The 22,406-nt window shown below is 46.9% G+C and overlaps 1 long non-coding RNA gene across 1 annotated transcript; it reads left to right on the forward strand.

Annotated features, from left to right (window-relative positions):
- Positions 1-3,750: 3,750 nt before the first annotated feature.
- Positions 3,751-21,766, forward strand: LOC129384830 (uncharacterized). The gene is made up of 5 exons (XR_008612463.1): positions 3,751-3,796; positions 10,111-10,237; positions 14,601-14,750; positions 15,284-15,324; positions 21,441-21,766. It is a non-coding gene; the product is annotated as an uncharacterized lncRNA (long non-coding RNA).
- Positions 21,767-22,406: the final 640 nt, after the last annotated feature.

Below are 22,406 nucleotides of genomic sequence, written 5' to 3' on the forward strand. Positions count from 1 at the left end.
TCATATACAGAGTTTGCGTACAGGCTTATGTCAAACATGCAGGAGTGGCTCAAAGAAGAGAAAGCGTTTGGTGACCACGAGAAAGTTCTGCAGTGTTTCGGGCTAGAACAGTTTTATAGTCGGTTACCTGAGAACGTGCGGTACTGGGTCTTGGATAGGCCAGACGTTAGTACGGTGGCTAGAGCCGCTGAGTTAGCCGAGGAGTTTGTGACGCGTCGGGCTCGCGGAGCTAAGGACGGTCAAAAGGGTGAATTTGGCTCCAAGTTTGAGAGGCCGAAGTTCACACCCATGAGAGCAAAGGGGGATACACGTAGTGCGGATACGAGTGAAAGCAGTCCGACTGAACGTAAGGAGACGGCGGCAACCGAAGCCGAACGCAGAAAGCGGTTCGAGACGAGGCAAGCGCGCGTTTGTTATACGTGCCAGAAGCCGGGTCACTTTTCGGCGCAGTGTCCAGAAACAAAAACACAAGTCGTGTTTTTGTCTATATGCAGCACTGACGAGAACATGAAGCTTCTCGAGCCTTACATGCGAGACCTCCTCGTGAACGGGAAAGAGTGCCGAGTGCTTCGCGATTCCGCAGCTACAATGGATGTAGTTCACCCCTCTTACGTAGAACCCGATATGTTCACGGGCGAGTGCGCATGGATCAAGCAAGCAGTGGAAGCTCATAGCGTGTGTCTGCCGGTAGCAAAAGTGCTTATTGAAGGACCTTTCGGAGCACTTGAGACGGAGGCCGCAGTGTCATCTATGCTGCCCCCCCAGTACCCGTACCTATTTTCAAACAGGTCCGATCACCTCCTGCGCGAGAAGGGTCTTTTGTTTGGTGAGGCTAGCGTTCAGGCCTTAACCAGATCGAAGGTTCGGGAGCTCGCTGCAAAGGCGGTAGTTGCGGGGCCGACGTTGTTGAACGATGAAAAAGGGTCAGAGGCGCAGCAAGCTGGTATTCAGAGCACGCCCGAACGGGATAAACTTGAGCCTGTAGCGTTAAAGGCACCAGATACTGGAGAGGAAATTCCCGATGCGGGAAAGTTAGAAGAGTTTCCGGTCGAGCTTCCGGGACTAGGCTCAGTGACGAACAGGAAAGACACCGATCAAGTCATTAGTGACTTAGTAAGTAAAGCATCGCTGTCGCCTGAGCAGAAAACCGAACTACACCAGCTCTTACAAGAGTTTCAAGGTCTGTTCTCTGAGAGGCCTGGTAGGACTTCTGTCCTTACTCATGACATAGAACTTACCTCCCCAGAGCCAGTACGATCCAAGGCGTACCGGGTATCACCCCGCCAGAGCGATATTATGGAGGCTGAGGTAACGAAAATGCTGCAGCTCGGTGTTATTGAAGCGGGTGAGAGTGATTATACCTCCCCTTTGATTTTAGTTGAGGTACCGGGCAAGGAACCTCGTCCTTGCGTCGACTACCGCAGGCTTAATTCCATCACTAAGGATCAAATTTATCCGATCCCTAACATCGAGGAGCGCCTTGAGAGAGTGAGTAGCGCTCAGTTTATTTCCACCCTAGATCTTGTCAGGGGTTATTGGCAGGTTCCACTTACAGAAGAGGCTAGTAGGTATGCGGCGTTCATTTCACCAATGGGGACATTCCGTCCTAAAGTTTTGAGTTTTGGTTTGAAGAACGCGCCATACTGCTTTTCAAGCCTCATGGATAAAGTGTTGCGGGGACAGCAAGAATTCGCTTTACCGTATCTAGACGACGTAGCGATATTCTCCGCATCCTGGCCTGAGCATATGGCGCACTTGCGGGCAGTGCTAACCCGCCTGCGCGATGCGGGCTTGACAGTCAAGGCTCCCAAGTGCCAGTTAGCACAGGCCGAGGTTGTCTACCTCGGACACGTGATTGGTCGGGGTCGTCGCCGCCCCTCTGAAATAAAGGTGGCCGCTGTGCGAGACTTCCCGCAACCGCGCACGAAGATCGATATTCGGTCGTTCTTAGGCGTCGCCGGCTACTATCAGAGGTACATCCCCAGGTACTCTGATATCGCGGCTCCCTTGACGGATGCTCTAAGAAAGACAGAGCCGCAAACAGTCGTCTGGGATGAGACAAAGGAAAGAGCTTTTAGCGCCCTAAAGAGCGCCCTAACAAGCCAGCCTGTGCTACAATCGCCCGACTACACAAAAGGGTTCGTTGTTCAGTGTGATGCTAGTGAGCGAGGCATGGGCGTTGTACTGTGCCAACGGGAAAATGGAGAAGTAGAACACCCCGTCCTGTATGCTAGTCGTAAGCTGACGAGTCGTGAGCAGGCGTATAGCGCCACCGAGAAAGAGTGTGCGTGTATCGTGTGGGCCGTTCAGAAATTGTCATGTTACCTAGCTGGCTCGAGGTTTATCATTGAGACGGATCACTGCCCTCTCCAATGGCTGCAGACCATCTCTCCCAAAAATGGCCGCCTCCTGCGCTGGAGCCTCGCTTTGCAACAGTATTCCTTTGAGGTGCGTTACAAAAAGGGGAGTCTCAACGGTAACGCCGATGGCTTAAGTCGAAGCCCCTAACGTGGGAATCAGCCTCAAAATTGCTTGTTACTGATGTTTTTCTTCCTGAGGCAGGATTTTTAACCTATTGCTTTTGTGTAGTGTTTCAAAGTGATGATGTGCTTTTTAGTGCAATTTTTCCGATTTGTGGACGCGTTCTGAGTGCTGCTAAACTACTGTAAGGAACTAGGCAGCAGCATAAAAGGGGAAAGAGCCTGGCAGGGCTTAGTGAGGGTTGTGCCGTGCTTGCTGACTGAGCGGTTGACTTTCGGCGTAGTTCTAACGCTTGCCGGAAACGAGAACAAAAATGTCAACTCTCCCGAAGTCACTTTGCAGTGTCCTGTGTGCACCTGAACGTGAGAACGAGGCCTTCTCTGTGCGCTGCGCTCAAGAAACGCCAAAGGACGCCCGACTTCGGTTATGAGCATCATCGAGCGACATCCCTCCGGACAGCGGATGCAGTCCCCTGACCATCGGGATCTCCTTCCCCCGGCGGGGCGGTCTGTTACGTTTCGCCTACAACGCGCGGTAATGCCGGCGCGGATGCAACGGACGCCGGGGCTTCGTTCAAAGCGGCGGACATTTTGGCCCGTGCGACGCCGCCGCAACGCTTCCCCGCCAAGCGTGTCCAGGCGTGTTTCAGTGCCACGTGTCTTCGTGTGTGCGTGTGTGTGTGTGTGCCCTCGCTTGTCAAAGCGCGGCAGCCGGGGAGCGGAGTTCCCCAAATGAGGAGCCAGGAGGTCTCTCGGCTCGACCGTGCGCGCCGTCGTGTGGGCGGGTTGGCGATGCGTCACTACACTCGGTTCACCATGTCTCTCGGCTCAACATGTCTCTCGGCTCGACCGTGCGCGCCGTCGTGGGCTCATGCTCCGCCGTCGCGTGGGCTCTTCCCGTGACCTTCCCTTTTGGACCGCGACGCCGAGAGTATAAGAGCAGCTGCCCCCGGACGCCAGGGGAGAGGCTCCGATTTGTACTGTTGAGTTACGTGCTCTCCCGTCTCTCCACTTCGGTCGAACTGACCGGCCGCTCTTTTGCTATGTTAGAATAAACAAGTTGTTCTGTTACCAGTCTTCTCTTGCTTTGCCGGGACCTTCGGATGCTTCCAGTGCCCCAGGCCGCCAGGCCAACGCTACCCTTGGGGCTTGCGACCCATTGGCAATGACGGGCGTCAGCACCGAGACTACAACAACTCGTGCCAGCGGTGCGATTCCTATCAGTGGGTACGAGCCTTCGTGGGTACAGATGTTCATCATCATCAACATCATCTCGCGGCCAGCGCGCAAGCGCCTCGACTCCGGCGGGTAGGCCGGTAAGTGGAATGCTACTTATTTCAGATCATCTTGTTTGCATGCAGCAGCCCCATTCATGCCCTCTGTCGTGGTCACCACGGTGAAGCACAGAAACAACAAAGAGTCAAATATGGCTGCAGTAAAGAACAATGCTTACGTAGGTCCTATTGTAGTCTCGCGCATCGATTGCCCTTGAAAGAGCCCAAAATGACTCTGAAGGGAAACATTAACTGCGTTTAATGTCACATATTGCTGCTAAGTACCACTGAAGCGCCAGTTTTACGGAAATGAACGCAATTTTAAGGAATACGACGAAAAAGCTTAGCATAATTGACGCCAGGATTGTGAAAGCACTGAACAGGGTCCGAACGTTGTCCAGCATTTAATTTGTAAGTGCTAAATCTAGTAGGGCGGGACGGAAACGCGGCTCGCGGGAGGTCTAGCCCGGCAGGCCTAATGGCCGCAGGCACCAAGCGCTGAAGAAATGAGCGACTTGCAGTGAGGACCAACCCAGAGCAGGCGGTTTGAACTTAACAGACGTCAGTTATGATCGCGTTACAATTATAGCGGTGTTTCACGGTACGAAATCAGGAAAAGCGTTGAGGAATGCGTCGAGGGGCTGTTGAGCAACAACGACACGTTCTCAAGAGTCTGTTCCCTAATGCCGTGAAATATAAGAATCACGGTATACACAAATTCTGGCCCCACGAACCTTACGATAAATGTTGATGTTGATGCGATTGGTATTGGAGAGAGAGAGAGAGAGAGCAAATGATAAATGAAAGGTAGGGAGGTTAGCCAGGGCTGAGCCCGGTTGGCTACCCTACACTGGGGAAAGGGAAAAGGGGACGGAAAGATTAAACGAAAAAGAGAAAGTCCACTGGGGATGTCATTCAGTCGCTCAGTCCGGATCACAGACGCTGACTCAATCCTGTAGCTTTCATATATCGCAGCAGCGCTTTTGTGGCCTTTTGTAGCTGCGATATGCGAGGCCGTGGTCCCAAGATCTTGTTCAAGGTGAACGGTTTTCTATCTAACTGGTTGAGAGCTGTACAGAGATCTTGGCATTGAGAAATGTAGCGACGTACAGTATCGTCACTGCTAAAATGCGTCATATCTGAGGCGTGTACTCAAATGGGCTACTCCCTCAGGCATTCGTCTGGACACGCTGCGCTCTTAAGCGGTGTTACCGTGAAGTCCGCACGTGGCACGTGTCCGAATATATATACAGTGAAAATTGTCTGATTATCGAAAACACGGCTTCGATTCCAACCCGCACGGCAAAAAATAAATAAATAAGAAATGAATAAATTACGCAGATCGCACGGTGGGAATCGATGTAAGCGAAGCTTTCTGTGCTGTTTGCGTTGATTGACGATTATTAGCGGTGCTGTTGACGGCGAATGTTTAATGTATTCATCGTTTTGTCCGTCAGAAGAGTGGTGAGTTGATGTTAAACGTTACTTTGCGTGCACCACTGCTGCTTGTCTGCGTAGTACACAAAACACAAAGGGAGAAGTGTTTGCTTGAAGCGTTGTTCTGCGCCATATTTCATAACCTCTGAAAGGGTTGAGCATAGTCTTTGCCTCACATGGCACCGCGCATCGTAGCAGAAGCATTCAACTTGAATTGGATTATGGGGCTGTATGCGCCAAAACCACAATAGGATTATGAGGCAGGCCGTATTGACGCACTGCTGATTAATTTTGGCACCGTGGTTTTCTTTAACGTGTCCCTATATCAAAGTGCGCTAGCGTTTTCTGTTTCGCTCCCGTCGAAATGTGGCTGCCATGGTCGGGATCATACCCGCTATCTCGACCAATGCCATAGACGCAAAGCTATCGCGGCGGGCACAGAAGTGTTGATTTGACGTGCGACCGCTTCTGTTGTGTCGCCTGGACCCTGCGGTGCGCTTTAATTATTGCGGCTCTGGTACTGCACACCTTGCGCAAGTTGTCTGCTGGACATATTTGCGTGGTTTTACTTTTCAGAAATAGCAGAAACGCATCATGCCATACCTTGAACTTCGACTTATCCCGCGTTTCCTTACCTTCTCACGTCACCTCCCCCCCCCCCCCCCCCGTATTTGTATGGAAACTACAAGCAAAGCTTGGCAAGGCTGTTATTCACTCGTGTCGCGACTGCATCGGTTCCCACTCTCAGCTTCCCACTCCTCACTTCCATTCTATCTAGCTTCCCTCTGGACTTACATGTTTATAGAAAGGTAAGGGCTTGCGGGGGGTCACGGATTATTACAGCTGTCAAGAATCTAATGTGGCGACGACCTGAGAGGTCCGGAACGTATTTGCACATTAAACTCGGTTTGGTCTAAACTAGTTCTTCGCGTCTCTTTTCTTCTCTGCCACGCTCCTTCCGTGCATATACATGCTCTGAACCCCCCCCCCCCCCCCCCCGCCCAGACACACCCCACCCCGCCCTCGACGCAGTGTGCCGGATAGCAGCAGCAGCAGCAGCAGCAGTGGGAAAGTCGAAGGAAAATGCACAGAACGCTTCGCTTAAAAATTATCAAGGGGTTTTAATCCGTAAGCATTCTTTGACGAGTACCGCAACTCCGTCAAAGAAAAAGTGTAACCCTTTGTATCTGCTCGAAAATGCGTGATTTGCAAAGTCATTTCATTGTTGTGATAGTATAAATGTAAAGTAGTGTAAAGTAGTGTAAAGCTTTATAAGCAACAAGGAACAACTACAACCAAAAACAAATAATAAAAGAATACGCATAGAGACATATAGGGCTCCTTAGAATGTGCATGGGGAAGCTTATAGTAGGAGTGGGCCAAAGGAAATTTCGGAGTGGTGTAGCTTGAGTTTGCGGGTAGACTAACTTGAACTTTGGAGGAGGGCCAATTTAAAATTAGGGGTGGGCTACCTTGAAATTTGCAGGCGGGCTAACTTAAATTGTGGTGTGGGCGAAGTGAAATTTGTGGGCGGGCCAACATAAATTACGAGTTGGGCCAACTTAAGTTTTGATGAGGACCATACTATATTTCGGGTGGGCCAACTTAAAATTTGTATATGGGCCAGTTTAAATTTAGGGATAGGCCAAGCTCAAATCTTGGGGTGGGCCAACTTAACTTTGTGGTGGGCCAACTTAAATTTGGAGGTAGGCCAAGTTGAAATCTGGGGTTGGGTTAACATCAATACGGGGGTTGCCAAACTTAATTCTTGGAATTGGATAACTTAAAATTTGGGAGTGGGCAAACTTGAAATTTGGATGCGCGCCAACTGAAATTTCGAAATTTCGAGCTGAAATAATTAGACAACTCCGGTAAAGTTTCTGATGCGTTTTCTTTTTCGATGTCATTGAGAAGTGGCATACACCTAGTGGCACACAGCCAGTCACCCAAGTTACCCAGAGAGAGGGCCCTATACCGCAAGCCTATTCCAATATGTTTTTATTCCAATCTCCTGACGTCAAATTAGCGTAACCGCCGACCCAAGCATCGAGCGCTGACCTGCAGGGTTGTCTGAACAGGCCAATCGAACGCTCTCCTCGTTTATAGGAAGACGCTTTTGTTTGCTTTAAAAACGGATAACATTGCCTACAGTGAGCGGCTTGTCTTATCTAATTTGCTGACAGGAGGCTAGGAGCACGCTTAAGTGGAGAGGAATTGAATGTGGCCGAGCCAATGCACTGGAAATCGATAACCAGATGAAAAGGATGATGCCGGCGTCTGCGATTGGTCCACTTCCCTTTACTTGGCTTGAGCTGGCTGGTCGAAAATCGCGGCGGCACGCAACAAACAGGAGATTAATAATGTCACTCATACGGATCCTCAGCAATGAAGAGGCGGCACAGCGAGGTTGTAAACGTACCGAAAGTGCTTTAAAACGTTACACGGCCACGTAAAAAGGTTTATTGTACGCAAATAAGCCCATGCTCTCCGGCAGGTGCGAGTAACCAGTGCCTGAGCGATCGGCGGCAGCCACTTTTATTCCTTTCGGAATGGGGCAGCCTACGGCTATTCAGAAAAGAATTCGGTTTTGTTCGGCATATTAATACACCTTTAACGCGTACACGTCCCTTAGACGCGGTTAGGTTTCGCGATTTTGTGACGTCGCGTGACAGGCAGGTGGAGAGGGTGCAGCCCGAACACTTTTGACCAATAGCCGAGGGTTAATGGCTAAAAGGCGTCGAATCAGAAATAACTGCTTTTCTTTTTCTTCGGTCCAATGATGTATAATCAGTGCGTACACGTCAGATCATATAGGGAGCTACCACGTTTTTTGTGACGTCGCATGACGGGCAGGTGAAGTGGGGGTGGTTCAAAAACATTTTTGACCAATTGCGGAAGCTGATTGCAGAATTGGAATAGAAAAGTGTGGAATAGCTTTACGTCATAGCGCCCAGTTTCATTAAAGAGAGGCACATACGATGTGACCCAAGTCGGCGTAAAATGTGTTGTTTAAAATGCGGCACGTGCCAAGTCACTCATAGTCAGTTTCCCAAGTTGGCGTCAAACAGGTTCACTGCAGAGCGGCAGATACCTAGCGTTGCACGCACGGTGACACAAGCTGGTCCGCCAGTTGGTATTGAATCCTGTCCCTGAGCATAGCAGCCCGATGATCTACTTATTTCACCATACACAACCAATGACACAAGGTGGCGGGAAACAGGTCAGGCGCGGACACAGTTCTAGACAGATAGAGATATACCGCAAACTCGGCGAAGTTCACAAATAATGATAATTGCTTTAAAACTGTCTCGGTTTTCCGCCTCTGAGCAACTTTTTTGACCAACCATTTCGGGCACCACTTTTCTCACACAAGTAGATTTTTTTGTGTGAGAACCGTCATCGGCCGCACGCTCCCACCGATACCATATTCGGTAGCCTATATATCGACCTTAGCCCGGTGTTAAGGGGCCGCTTTCTTTGCCATGATCACCGTGATTTGGCGTTCGCCTCAGTTTCTTCGCCGGAGATGTTTGTGGATATAAGTAGGCAATTAACCAGTTGCACTAGGTATGTGACTCAGTAGACAACTTGCTGCTGCCTGGCCTACTGACATAGTATGCAGTTTGGAACACTTGGGATTTTGCACGGCGAGTGGCGAAGAACTTCGGTAATATAGGTATGTATAGCTGGGTGTGGACCAAACTTTACATGCTCATTCTAGGCCAGTCCCAGAAAATGGAAACAAAACGGCCACTGTGACACGAAAGATATTAACCCTAAATGTATTTACATATGTGTCGTGCTATTTGCATACACCTATAATAAGCATTGCGCCCTCGGCAAGTATCATTATTGCCTTCGTCATCGGCGATGTAGACAGCTAACAGCTATAGGCATCCAAACTGCTTGTGTACACCGCTACTGCTGCTACCTCGCTAACTTAAACAAGCTTCGTGTCATAGTCCAGCACTGCATTTGACCTGCGTACTTTTACTGCAATAGTACTTTATGTGGGCTGGAAGGGCATTCGCGTGGTTGCCGTTGGGAGCACCACCATGCTTTTCCGCCATCGACGGCGCATGAGCCGCTCGCTCGCGGGAGGTTAGAAGGTCTCCACATATGTTTAGATGTTTTTTTTTTTTTTTGCTGTAAAAATGACGAAGCGAGATTGACGCATCGTCAACGGTAGGCTCAATCGGCTCGATGGTGGAGTTCCTTCCACTGCTGGCCGGACCGCTGTGCGCAGGCGTACTATACGCTAACTAGCGTTCCTGGTGAGCTCCCATATGTACGCGCTGGTCTGAGTGTAATGGACAGTAAACGTCAAGCTAGCTTTACATCAAATTTCACTAGGTGGACAACAGCACCGATGGTTTCCTGTTGGCCCTGTTCCATACGCCATTCAGAAGAGACGCCTGCAACGCCATTGGCGGCGCGCTTAATCATGCGAACGTGGTGAGGGTTGTAAGGCACCTGGTAGCTGACAGGATGCAGTTCTTTCTGCCAAGCAAGAGTTGGCTTGCGTGATGCATCGCACCAACGAGTGCTAGGAGTTCTAGCACACGCTAAACTTTGCTATTGCTGTCAATGCTTCGTCTTTAGTGCGAAACTTCCAAATTTCCTTAATCGTTCCAGCGTGTGCAAAAAAAATCAGCATGTGCAGAGAAATAAAATCTGTGCAAAAAAGATTGATGTTCGCGCGCTTAACTTTTTAATCAAGGGAAGATTTCCCCGAGGTAAGCTTAGTCGCGAATTAGCTATCGTGTTATTTCGTCTTGTTCTCCATCCTTTGTACTGCGCTATTTCATTCCTGACAATGCTGCGCCAAAAGTCCCTAATTTGTACATTTATGTTTTTGAACACTTCGTTATGACAAATGAAGATTGTATTTAATTATAGTCAACAATTCGTCTAAACAGCTCTCGACTCTACCAAGGCAACCAGGAAGCGCCTCAGATACAACCCCCGTCTACAAAGCCCTTGCCGTGGTCATCGGAGCAGGCAGTGGCTCGTGGTCGGGACGTCTACCTGAGCTGCGCCTTCCTGGTCAGTACTACCAGTGTGAGATGCTTCGTCATTTGATAGGCTGCCGTTGCGCACTGGTTACTAGCGCTTTAAACAAGCAGTGGTCCGTTCCGAGCTGGACTGGTCCCTTTCCTTGAATTCATGTATAAAACGCCCAGAACTGTCCGAACGAAACCACCATTTAACCAATAGGAAATGAAATTGTTATTTTATTCCAATAGCAATTTTATGGACACTGCAGGCGCATTTCTGCCGTCGACGTCGCCATCGTCGTCGCCGTGAGGTTCCGTATGGAGTTCGAGGGCGATAAAATCGGCGCCGCACGCCGAAGCGAGCCTTCAAAAGCGGTCAATCTCGCGTTTGCGAGCGAGGAAGGCGGGCCTGAAGCACGCCCTCTGCTCTCGCGCGCGAGGCACGGGGGTGAGGCCCTTAAGGGCGGGGGCAGGGGGTTGGGTTCATTCTTCTCCGGGAGCTGCTGCTTACGGCGTGGCTGTGCGGGCGCTGTATCTTGAAAGCGATCTGCGATATTTGCAGGGTGCGTGTAGTGCCGGTAGTTTTGTATTCGCTGTGCCTTCGACGTTTCGTTCGCGTTGAAGCGAGAGTTGCACGAACGTCAATTCGCTCGCTGCTGCTACCGCGATTCCTTGACAGCAAGTTTCCGAGCTCATGTTGCGAGATGTGTTCATGTTTTCCTCTGGGCGCCTGACACCGTGCTTGTTAATTCAGTTGAAAAACGTTGGCGGGCTAGTTGGCTTAAACCCGTGATTGAATAAGCGTGACAGAACGAGGACGCAGAAAGAAACACACAGAGACAACACTGTCTCTGTGTGTCTGTTTCTTTCTACGTCCTCGTTCAGTCGAGCTTACACAATGTATCATTGTTAATTTAGTTAGTAAGCGAATTTTTACAAATTTATACGGCAGATAAGGCTACTATCCTTACTCCCCGCATAGCTATCTACTAATTTACTATCACAATCGGTGCTTCGCCTTTCGGGCGAAATTGCGGCTTTTTATCCAAAAACTTTAAATTGGAGTTGGATTCGGAAGTATGCATGTTATTTGTTTATCCTTTCACATTTTGTTAAAGTTACACGAATTTAAACCTTGAAATATAAAACTGCCATGGCTAACCCACCACCTCCAATAACACGAGACTACAGTGTGCTTAGCTATATCATTCAGAGCCTTTCGAAATGAATAGTTATTGAGTCATGTTTGAATAGAGGAATTGACGCTGTGTTATGAATTGCAGTAGTAGAAAACTAATGTAACCGAAGCAACCGCTCCTTTCAAATTATGGATTAACCGGTAGATTTTGTGCGCCTGAACTTCCTTGTTTCGTGCCCCTATTGCAATCAGGACAAGGCTAAATTAGAGTACCCAGAAGGCAATAAGCTAAGGATTCTTGTTAATAGGCTGACAGTTTGGCAACTAGAGCGCATGACGCACTTAGTGCCCAATTGCTATACTTATGAGCTTATGGGCGGGAGTAACAGTCAGGATGCCTCACGTGACAAGGTGGTAGCAGCAACACAGAAGGCGCGTGTGTGCAACCTTAAGGTTGTACAACTACGGCTCCGGCTGAGTATTTATAGCGATCTTTCGCGGAACACGACGACACGCACATATATTGCGGCCTTTTTCTTAAAACTCAGATGCGAGTGAAATGTGACAATTCGCGTGCGCTGAGATTCTGGAGCGTGTCACCGGTGGTCGTATCTTTTAGAAATGTCATGCTCTCTGCTATCTCTTCAAAAAAATCCCAGTTTGTCTTCGTACCTTTAAAACCTGTTGACAGCAGCCAGTTCACTTCAGCCCCCCCCCCCCCCTTTTGTCATGCTCAACCTGCACAGAATATGTATGCGTCCGTAAAATGTCGGTATGCAGCAGTACCTTGACTACCGAGGTTGTCCGCTTTCGGCTTAAATGCCCATATTTCTTGCAGCGTTGTCGTTGATCTAGCTCTGTGTGCTTAATATAACGGTCCCTGACAATCTCCAGGTTTGCCTTTCAAACCCCGCCACTTATGTCCAGGATATGGGACACTAACTCAAACGTGACTTTTTTTCACAGCCGTAACTAATGCCAGGAAATTATTGTTATCTGAAAAGACACAGACGAGACGCTATATACAAATATAGTTAGAAACGCATCTGCAGCACTGTCTAAAACGGATAGCCTACGTCAGCTTCATTTTGTCGTTGTCTTCGCAGAGACTGCTGGCCTCTTCTGCCTCAATTTTTGTGTTTAGTAGAAGTAATCCTACCAAGAAAACCGGCATCGAGGAGAAGCTAAAGGCGAATCAGAATTGTAGGCATTGAGCGTGTCAATCTTGGGGACCACTCGGGCTCGTGGAAAGGAGGCCGAAGTAAAATTGATGTCACTGGCGCAAATAGCGCAGCACGCGGCAGATGCCTGTGTTGCAGGAAAGAAGTTTTCCAAACGATCCACACGAGGGGAGTTTGACTACAGGAGCACGAGCCGGTGTCCACAGAGCCAGAAATCGCAGAGACGCCGTTTTCTGACTTGATATCTAGTCAGGAGACTACGAGCTAAGTAGCTTGCGTGGCCGGCCAGTGCGATGGCGGTACGGGCAGAGCGCGTGATATTCAGTAACGACCGGAAAGGTATGGTGGTATCCGTAGAGGCAAAAGTTGGCAAAGGCTAAAGCTAGAGTCAGAAATTTGCACTCACTGATGGGCCATGTGGGGTCGGAGTTTTGAGAGGAGGCAGACTGCATAAGCGATAACACAATCATTGCCAAGCTGGTATTAGGCTAGTGTGCGCCTGTGCCGTGGCAGGGTGGTATCGGTACGAAATTCGGATGGTGCAAGGATCGAAATGGGCTACATACCAGTTCGTGGGCGTTCTGAGAAGGCTGATTACGAGAGAGAACACGAAGGCTTCTCATGCGTCGCACGTAAAATGCACATCGTTCCACGAGAAATATATTTCGCGGCGATGCCACAACCATCAAATTTCTGGCGAAGCAGCGTAACTACGAGCAAAGCCTGATGAACCTCGTACATCTTTGGTGCAGTGCGGAACATAAAAGTTTATGACAGCACGGATACTTCCTGGGTAACATTTCATCTCGTTAGCGTCAACAAGACGATCCAACATGGTCATCTAGTGACGGACAAAGTTGCATTTGGGTTGACTTGCCAATCAGCTCAATAAAAAGTGCGCGTTTTAAAGTTTAGGGAGAGGCTTTTAACGTTGTAAAAGTGGCACAGACACGTGAACCATTTGAAACCTTGACGAAGTGCCCGTAATGCGCTCGATTTTGGTGGCTGAACTGAATAGACCCAGCAGCATCATGTCGAATTGATAGAGGTTGTCGGCTGTTGTTAAGGCGGTGTTTTAACGGTGTAAGTCGTCCGCGGCAGTTTGACAGCAGCTGAAGTGAAGACCAGTAGAAGATAAGAGGTAAGGGGTCTCTTTCACGTCCGTTTCGTAAGCCGGTTAAGGCACACATAACCGACGCACAACATATGTAAGCCCTGTGCCAGAGGCACCCATGAAGTGTAGGATGTTTTGTTTTTTTCTTTTCTTTGTTTTCATCCTGTCAAATTGCTGCTTTATTACCTCTGTAATCAGCCGGTGGCATATTAAATGGGTCACGGTAAATAGAACAGACATCTGAAATCATGCGGAAATCAGGGGCAATATTGCGACATAATGAAAAATTCGGCAGACAAATTCAGCGTCCCCAGACAACGGACACGGCACAATCGATGGCACCCGTGTAAAGCTCAGAAGGTTAAGTAAAGGGTATACGTTGAACCAGATGCTTCATTCGACGATACTTGGTATTCCTGAAAGTGCTAGGCCCGGGTAGCAGCACCTCTCGTGGCAACACTTGCATCATAAAGCCATAATGTTGTCGCGAATTCTGTTTCAAAATGCAGGTGGTGTAAAGACTGGGAACGTTGCCACCAAGAGACGTCACTGTTTATTACGTAAATATATGAACTTCAAGGATACATCGGCTTTATGACGTGCCAAGCGGGGCCATTCTTAGATAACTGCGTGAACTGTCGATACATGTTAGACAAGCAGGTTGAGTGCATCACCGGCGATAGCTCTCAGCATATCGGCAACATTGTCTCAGCGATGTGGGCGTCATACAATATGACTTATGTGTAGCGTAAGGCTCAAATTACATCCGAGCGCGGTTGCATAAAGCACGCGTAAACAGCGTGCCGTTAGCCGTTACACTCGCTGAAGAAGTTATATAACTTTTCATTCAGTTTCCGAAATAGTGAGTTAATCTTCGGTTGTATTGAAGCAGACTTGAGGTGAGGCACCTCAAGGGTAAATATTACATTTGCGAACATAATATGATCCACCTGTTGTTGGTGTTCATGCATTTGTGCAGGTTGCATAGCAAGGCCTCGTCCTCACCTTGAACCCCTGGGAAGGCGCGAGGACCGCAGGAAGCACCGAGAGTAATGGATGTTTCGGTGGAAAATGTCGTCGCCAGCGCGGAAACTGATCCTGTGACTGCAGTCATTTTGGAAGAAACTAGGTAGTGTCCGCTGAGTAGCTCCGTGACGAGCACAGATAACGCTACTTCCGCCAAGATGTTACGTGGAAAGATGCAGGTCATAGACATTATACGTAAAAGATACGAACTATTATCAATTATAAAAGGCAACAGCTCACATTAGCTCGAAAATTGTCGCCGTCAATCGCAGGCCCAATTGGCCCATTTCTCATCGTTGATGCTGGTCCGTAGCAATATTACCGGCAGTATAGAACTTCGGAAATTCAGAAACGTTCGTCATAGGCAGAGTGATTCACGAGATTACCGCTAGTGGTTTGTCAATAATAGAAGCTGGAAACTTCAAAAACAAAGGAAGTTTATTTTTGAACAGAGCTCTTAAAGCCTCGTTCGCGCGTCTTGCCTGGCTGTCATGGTCACACGGTTGTCTTGGCGAGGTGACAGTCGACACCAGATCTTTTAGTTAGTGCCACTTATTAGGTGCGTGTAATTAACAAGATCTTGAAAAGGAGGAAAATGTATTGCTTTTCTTTTCTCTTTCTCTTTTTCTTTTTCAGCGATCCGCCGGATGCGCTATTTATTTTGATATTGGCGCTTGGTAAGATATATTTTGTTTTATGTATTCTCTTGTGTAGTCGACCACGGTTAGTGCAAGAAAAGGCTGACCAGTAAATTATTAAGCCAAATGTTCTCAGTGTTCTACGCATAGCTGTGACCAAGCGAGGCTTTTGTGTTTCAAGGGTACCGCGTATGGCGGGAGCGCATAACATGTTTCAAATAGAAATATTGAAAACGTACAACAAAGAAACATAAATCGAGATACAAATATGTGCAGATATATGCGGACTTGCAAAGTGATCTGAAGCGAAGTTTTCATGAAGCACATATTTAAAGGTTACACAACTTAATGCAATCCGCTCAATTGTACAAATTTTATCCGGTGCAATGTATAATTTCAGGCAATTTTTATGTTTATTTTTTACAAATGTAACTACAGCGATTTCATAGAATTTCGATGTTCGTTCCCTAAACGACAGACAAGCTACGCAGAAATCAAAACATCAAATCACACGAATAAACAGTGTAGTGGTTGATGCAGTGGTGTCACTCACGAGGATGTAGGCGATGTTACTTGAATTATTAGATTTTACGTGCCAAGCCCACAACACGATTATGAGGCACGCCGTAGTGGGAGGCTCAGGAATAATTTTGACCACCTGGGGCGCTTTCACATGCACCCAATGCACGGTACACGGGCGTTATTGCATTTCCAACGAAATGAATCTCCTGCGGCCGGGATTAAATGCAACGAAACGCGCAAGCCACTGCGCAACCATGGAAGGTGAAGGCGATGTACCATGCTTGTTGAGGGAATAATTGGGGTGAGTGGTGCATTTAGAGATACGTATTCAAGTACATTCAGGTATTCCATACGGCTTTTGTCATAGGGGAACATGTCCTTTCTTGTCCAAGGTTTGTGAGCAGTGGCGCTGGCTAACACTCCCAACGTTAGTTCTAGTAGTAACACATAAATATCAGAGAAAGTGGATGGGGAAACCGCGCCGCGGTAGCTCATTTGGTTAGAGTATCACACGCGTAATGCAAAGACGTGGGATGGTTGGCCACCTGCGGCAAGTTGTTTTTTACCCACTTCCACTGCTATTAATTTATAATTTCTTGAATTCAGCTGTTAAGTACAAGTCATTTCCCCAATGTTTTCCTTGGTGTCTTTTTTGTTGGCTTCTCATGGTATATATATATATATATATATATATATATATATATATATATATATATATATATATATATATATAATGTTACCGCACAAACTATCTTTCTCAGCATCGACACGACTGATTCTCATGAGGTTTGTTGGATTTCAAACAAAGCGTTAAAATATAGGAACCTAACAAAGCTGATTTTGGTTTTTGTTGTAATTTTTTTCATTGCGATAAGATAGAATATTACAGAACTGGGATAAAAGAACTCAAGAACCAAGTTGTTAACCTGTAATTCCGAAATAAAAACAATATCCAATTATATAAAATGTGGCAAATAATCAATTAAAGCTAACGAAATTGACGTGTCAAATATTGTTGACTAATTTCCGTGTGGGACATTAGCGAAATCCTTGTTAACCTTGTAATACTTTAGGTAAACTGATATAAATCAAATTTGTTTACTTGAGATGCTGTAACAGACGCATTTACAAAACTGATATCTGATTTTGATGCAATGTTACGGGTTTGTAAACTTCGTGCTTTATACCTTTCCTTAAAATTTTGCGAAATTTTTCTATTTGTGTAAAATATTTGGTGTTCGTAATCAAAATTTGTCTTACTACAGTTGCTAGAAATTATCACTCTAAAATTCAACGACTGGATTCCGATCATGTCAGCAGCTCTCAAGTGGGAATTTCTGCGTTATGCACGTATTTGGAAAGGAAAATCGGACTTGACTCCGAGTTAAAGCTTCCTCTTACATCTTGATGGCAACGCCAGGTATCTAGACTCTCAACAGGATGCACGACGCATTCAGATGAATCAATGGAGCTTTCGAATCATTTTTTTCCTTTCTTTAGCCGAGTTTCCATAAATGTGCACATGTGTCACTTAGGTAAGAGGGCAGGAAATATCGAAGAAGTGATGCCTGCTGTAGCGAGTTATCCTCAGATAGGCCTTGTTCCTCTGTCATATAGACTTCTAAAAAAAATTAAATTATGGGGTTTAAGTGCCAAAACCACTTTCTGATTATGAGGCACGCCGTGGTGGAAGACTCCGGAAATTTCGACCACCTGGGATTCTTTAACGTGCGCCTAAATCTAAGTACACGGGTGTTTTAGCATTTCGCCTCCATCGAAATGCGGCCGCCGTGACCGGGATTCGTCTCCCGCGACCTCGTGCTCAGCAGCCCAACACCATAGCCACTGAGCAACCACGGCGGGTCATATAGACTTTTTACTGTGGCAACAGCTATGAATTCTACTGTAGTTATCGCCATCTTTGTGTCTCCATCTATGTAACCTGTCATGTGACTCCTGTTACGACGTTTCACCCGCTACGTCTAACAAAAGCTCTATCGCGCACACCACTTGCGTGTCGCAGCAATGCTGTTCTCAAATATGACGCAAAAATAGTAAACGCGCTCCATCGTTCCCACAGCGGTTGCACCTCGGTTGTACCGCATTGATAAAATGTTTATCTTGGAACGTGCGCGAAATTCTTGCTGCCAACGAGTATCGAGCATGTGCGTTTTACCGTTCCTGACAGCGCTAAGCCGACTACTAAATCCGAGATATAAAAAAATCGCACGGCAAGTTAACAATTTGCCGCGAAAGGCCGACCCGTCAACGGCATGGATGTAGCAGCCACATCGATCAAGTTTGACGTGCCGTATTTATGACCGGCGTTGTCCATTACGTGGACAGAATTAGTTTTTTGCCGCCTATTTGAGAGCAGCACTGCTGCCTCACGCAAGCGGGAAGCCGGGTTGGCATTTTTTGAGCCCGAAAGCGTTCTCTGCTGTGCTTCAGCGAAAATCTGCCCATGTACGTACGGAAAGCAATCATGGTCATGCAAATTTTGTGGCATTCCCGCGAAATTCGAATAGTTTGCCGTTTTGCACATGCCTAATGGTAAGGAAAGTAGGCACAAGACAATTAAAGAGGCTTGTTTAAATAAAGCTCTAGATGACGTGTATTTGTAGAAATACGAATATTTAGGTATCAGTTGTGTTATCATTAAGTAATTGCGCCAGAAAACAAAGCCAACAGCCTGTACATATGTAAGCGTAGTCAAGATGGTAGTGCTGTCCTGCGGCCGAGCTATTTCGCAGACAGCTAAAGCACCAAGCCAGCCAGCAGCCATGGTCCGGCAGATCGTTCGGAAAGAATGCGTCGAAAAGCGCACAAGAATTATTAAGACAAAATCCGTTGCAGGCGTAAGTAACTGTACAACGTAAATATAGAGGCTGCAAGGCACAAAGTAAACATTAAGAAGATGTAGCTAAAATGCGTGACTGATAAATATGTACGCATTAACTGATAAGCTCAAACAGTCTAGGTGACTATGTGTCACCGCGCCGTTTCGAAAGGGGTACCAATAACTCATCATACTGAGGAAGCAGTGGGAGCTGAAAGGAGGATGGTGGGAGAAGTTTGGGACGAGACTGAGGAAGGAGGGAGCGGTCACCCTCGGAAGGTTGGGGCAGTTGGCAGGAGCTGTGGCAAAGGGGAGGCCGGAGGGAATGGCGTGCCCTCCTCGCCAAGGTCACCCCCATTCGCTCCATCATCGTCTTCAGCCCAGACATGCCACTCGATTTGCGCACTCGCTAAGCCCGCGTGCACTCACCTTTACACTTGTAGGGATGCGCGCGCACGCGCGATGTGCGCCCGAGCAAGATGTGAGACCGGGCTAGTTGGTATTCCATAATGAACGAACTCTAAAGACCTGAAGCATATGTGGGATATGTACGTATATTTACGCCACTGGTACGTAGCGTAAATCGGATCCATTCCATCTGCAGGAAGCCTTTACTCATTACCATGCAGCCGCGGATGCGCGAAGGCGAGCTTCTTGGTTCATGTTTTTGTCTGTCCCCCGCACGGCCGGCGCCACTGCTGCCGCGAAAGCGAGCGCCATCCGGTGGTGCGGTGAAGAACACAAGAGAACGCGCAGCGCGCGGGCTCCACTGTGATTGGTTGACCTATTCGACGAGAGAACAGCCACGAAGCTCGCACGGTCATGAAATGCGGCTTGGTTTTCAAACAAAAGCTTCGCTTTTAAAAAAATACATCAGTGTTTCTGTAATCTCGTCGCATGGTGATGGTGAAGGCTAATTGCCAAGTCTACTTGGCATGTACATACGTCACAGCACCCTTGCTGTTACGTATGTCTTGATAAAATTCAATTGAGCCGTAAAGAAAAGCTGTCCCAGCAGCATATCTCAGCACACCATGGAATTCGAGAATCATCCTCCAAAAATCAGAGGTCCTTTTTTTTTAAAGGGGCGTCATAAACAGTAATTTCTTTCAGCATTTGTTCACCACTACAACTTCGTTCAGTCGAGAACTTGAGCGATCCGGGAAAAATGTAATAGTTTGATGAGTGTGGTATACTGCAAAAATAAGAAGCGTGGCACTTGTTTCACGCTCGAAAACTTACAACCGAATCTTGTTTTGTGACCAAATATGTGATCCAAGACTTTGTTCAAACATAGCCGCCTATATTTTTTCAATGTATTCCCAGTGACGCCACAATTGGGAGCCATCGAGATGTAGCAAATTCAGGGTGTCTACCGACCGGGAAAACCGGGAAAACCGGGAATCCTCAGGGATTCTGAATAGTCAGAATACACTAAGAGGAAAGTCAGGGAATTTGTACTTCTACAATGGAAAATTAGCTGTAATGCTATTGAAAAGCGAACGAAAGTCTCGGAAATGCTGGCTCGAATAACAGAGGAATCGTAACGAATCGTCTTTGACGCCGTGTCGTAGGCTGGAGGAGTTGACAGTAGAGTCACAGTGTACAGTCAGTGACAGTGTACAGTCAATGACCGACTTTCTAGACGCCCGATAATTTCGACGGCTTTGTGTCACCTCTACGTACCCCGGTCCATAGAATCAATGTTTAAGAATGTCTGACATTTCGGATTGGTTCTGAAAGAAGTGTTTTAATTACAGTAGGCATTGTTGAGTAAAAGAAAGTAATCTGTTAATTACAGCACTGCCAGAAATGTAGTCGCCTACAAGTCTTTACTTACTGCCATTCTTAATTTAAAGCCTGCTAACCAGTTTCACTTAGAAAAACAAATATCGATACATATTATTTTGTTATCTTCTATAATAATTTTGCCCACACGACTTGTCTTAGCTAGCTCCATGCATGATTAACTAATTTGAAACATTTCATTGGCAATGTATGTTTTTTTAGTTGTTTGGGGGCTTTGGGTTAACAAGCTGTTCAAATATTTTTTTTCTTTTTTTGTAGAAATCAGCTGTAAAAAAGCCGTGCATTTTAAATCGCGTCGTAGTTGATTGAATAAGCGGCATATGTGTATTATTTCTTAACTTGCTGACAACTGCATTGCATCTTCTTGAAATTAATTAATGCATTATATATATATATATATATATATATATATATATATATATATATATATATATATATATATATATATATATATATATATATATATATATATATATATATATATATATATATATATATAAATGTTTCTGACTTGTTTATGCAGCGTAGTTTCATTAGGTGAATAAATACAGGAAGACAGAAAAAGGCACCTTCATCGACGCTATCGCTAGAACTCTGATATGCCTACACGCTTCTACGGAGGTACATATTTATTTCCAGAAGCATCATGGTTTCCCAAAGTGGCCCTCTGACTCATGCACACGGTAGTGACTGGAAAATCTCGAGCGTCCATGTCACCAATACAGCCTACGATTTTAATTAAGCAATGCATGAAAGACCTCAACTGGAGAAAATATTGTGAGCCTCTTTTATTCACAATTTTGTCTCCAATTAAACCATATATTTGCATGAAACGTACCTTGCGAGATTTACAGACGTGCCATCAAGCACTCGAGATTGATTTAATATAGTATGAGTGACCCCTATTAATTTCTACCAACGTACAGTTTCAATTTCAGAACACTAACCTCGTTGACGCCATGCCTCTTTCTCTCGTTATCTGCAGTGATCGCATGCGCAGCCCCATCATTCGCGACCTGGCTGCTTCACAAGCTGGGTTTCGGTGAGCGGGGAATCAGGGCCAACACTGTGGCAGCACATTGGCAAGCTTCGACTCGTGGCGTCGTTCATAGGGCGAGCGTCTTTGCCATATTGCAGAGCTGCGGAGTTAAGGGTATTCCCTTAATTTTCAAAATTGTCATCGGCTACTTCGCCTTCTACCTCGCCCTGATATGTATGCTTTTTGGGTGACGGCGAGCGCCACTCCGCCTGCGCAAATTCTCCCCTTCCAACGACCGAAATTTCGACTGAAATAAAGAACACAGAAGCTTCGTAAAATACCGTTTGTCGTCTTTTGGTTGCACGTGCAGTGAATTAAGAATGTTTCCAGGCGGTTCAAATACGTGAACCGCCGTGAACGTACGTATAAAAGTGAACACTGTCACCAGAGGACATATTTTAGCAAAGCAGCGCTGATGAATAAGAGCCGTTGTGAACGTTTTCACTGGCATTTGAGACAAACGAGTATCCATAATTTTTCGCGCCACGCGCAGATTACTCTGTTCGCGGGTCGTGCAACAAAAAACTGGCTGCTAAGCGCCGGTAGAAACGAAGTTCTTTTTAACCGCAGCGTTTAGGTTCACGGGCCATCTTCATCAGTGATTCACCCTCTGCGGATGTAAATATTTGGTCAGCTATTACTTGATGCCTTTGATGAGCGTTAATGTTGTCCGTTGAATGCTCCAGGACTTGTAATTTTCAGCATACGAAATAACGCGTGCTCCTAGCGTTCGTTTTTTTCCCCTCCGCAGCGCAACGCCATGGCCACTGGGCTACCAGCCTAGTGGCTTTGGCATTGCGCTGCTTAGCTCTTGGTCTTGGGTTCAATCCCTGCCAAGGAGGTTTAAGAAAATTTGCTGGAGTGGAGATGCCGACTCAAAAATGAAGCCGAATCGCCACCATCTTACCACAG

Source organism: Dermacentor andersoni, chromosome 5, assembly GCF_023375885.2.
Source record: "Dermacentor andersoni chromosome 5, qqDerAnde1_hic_scaffold, whole genome shotgun sequence".
Taxonomy (NCBI): Eukaryota; Metazoa; Arthropoda; class Arachnida; order Ixodida; family Ixodidae; genus Dermacentor; species Dermacentor andersoni.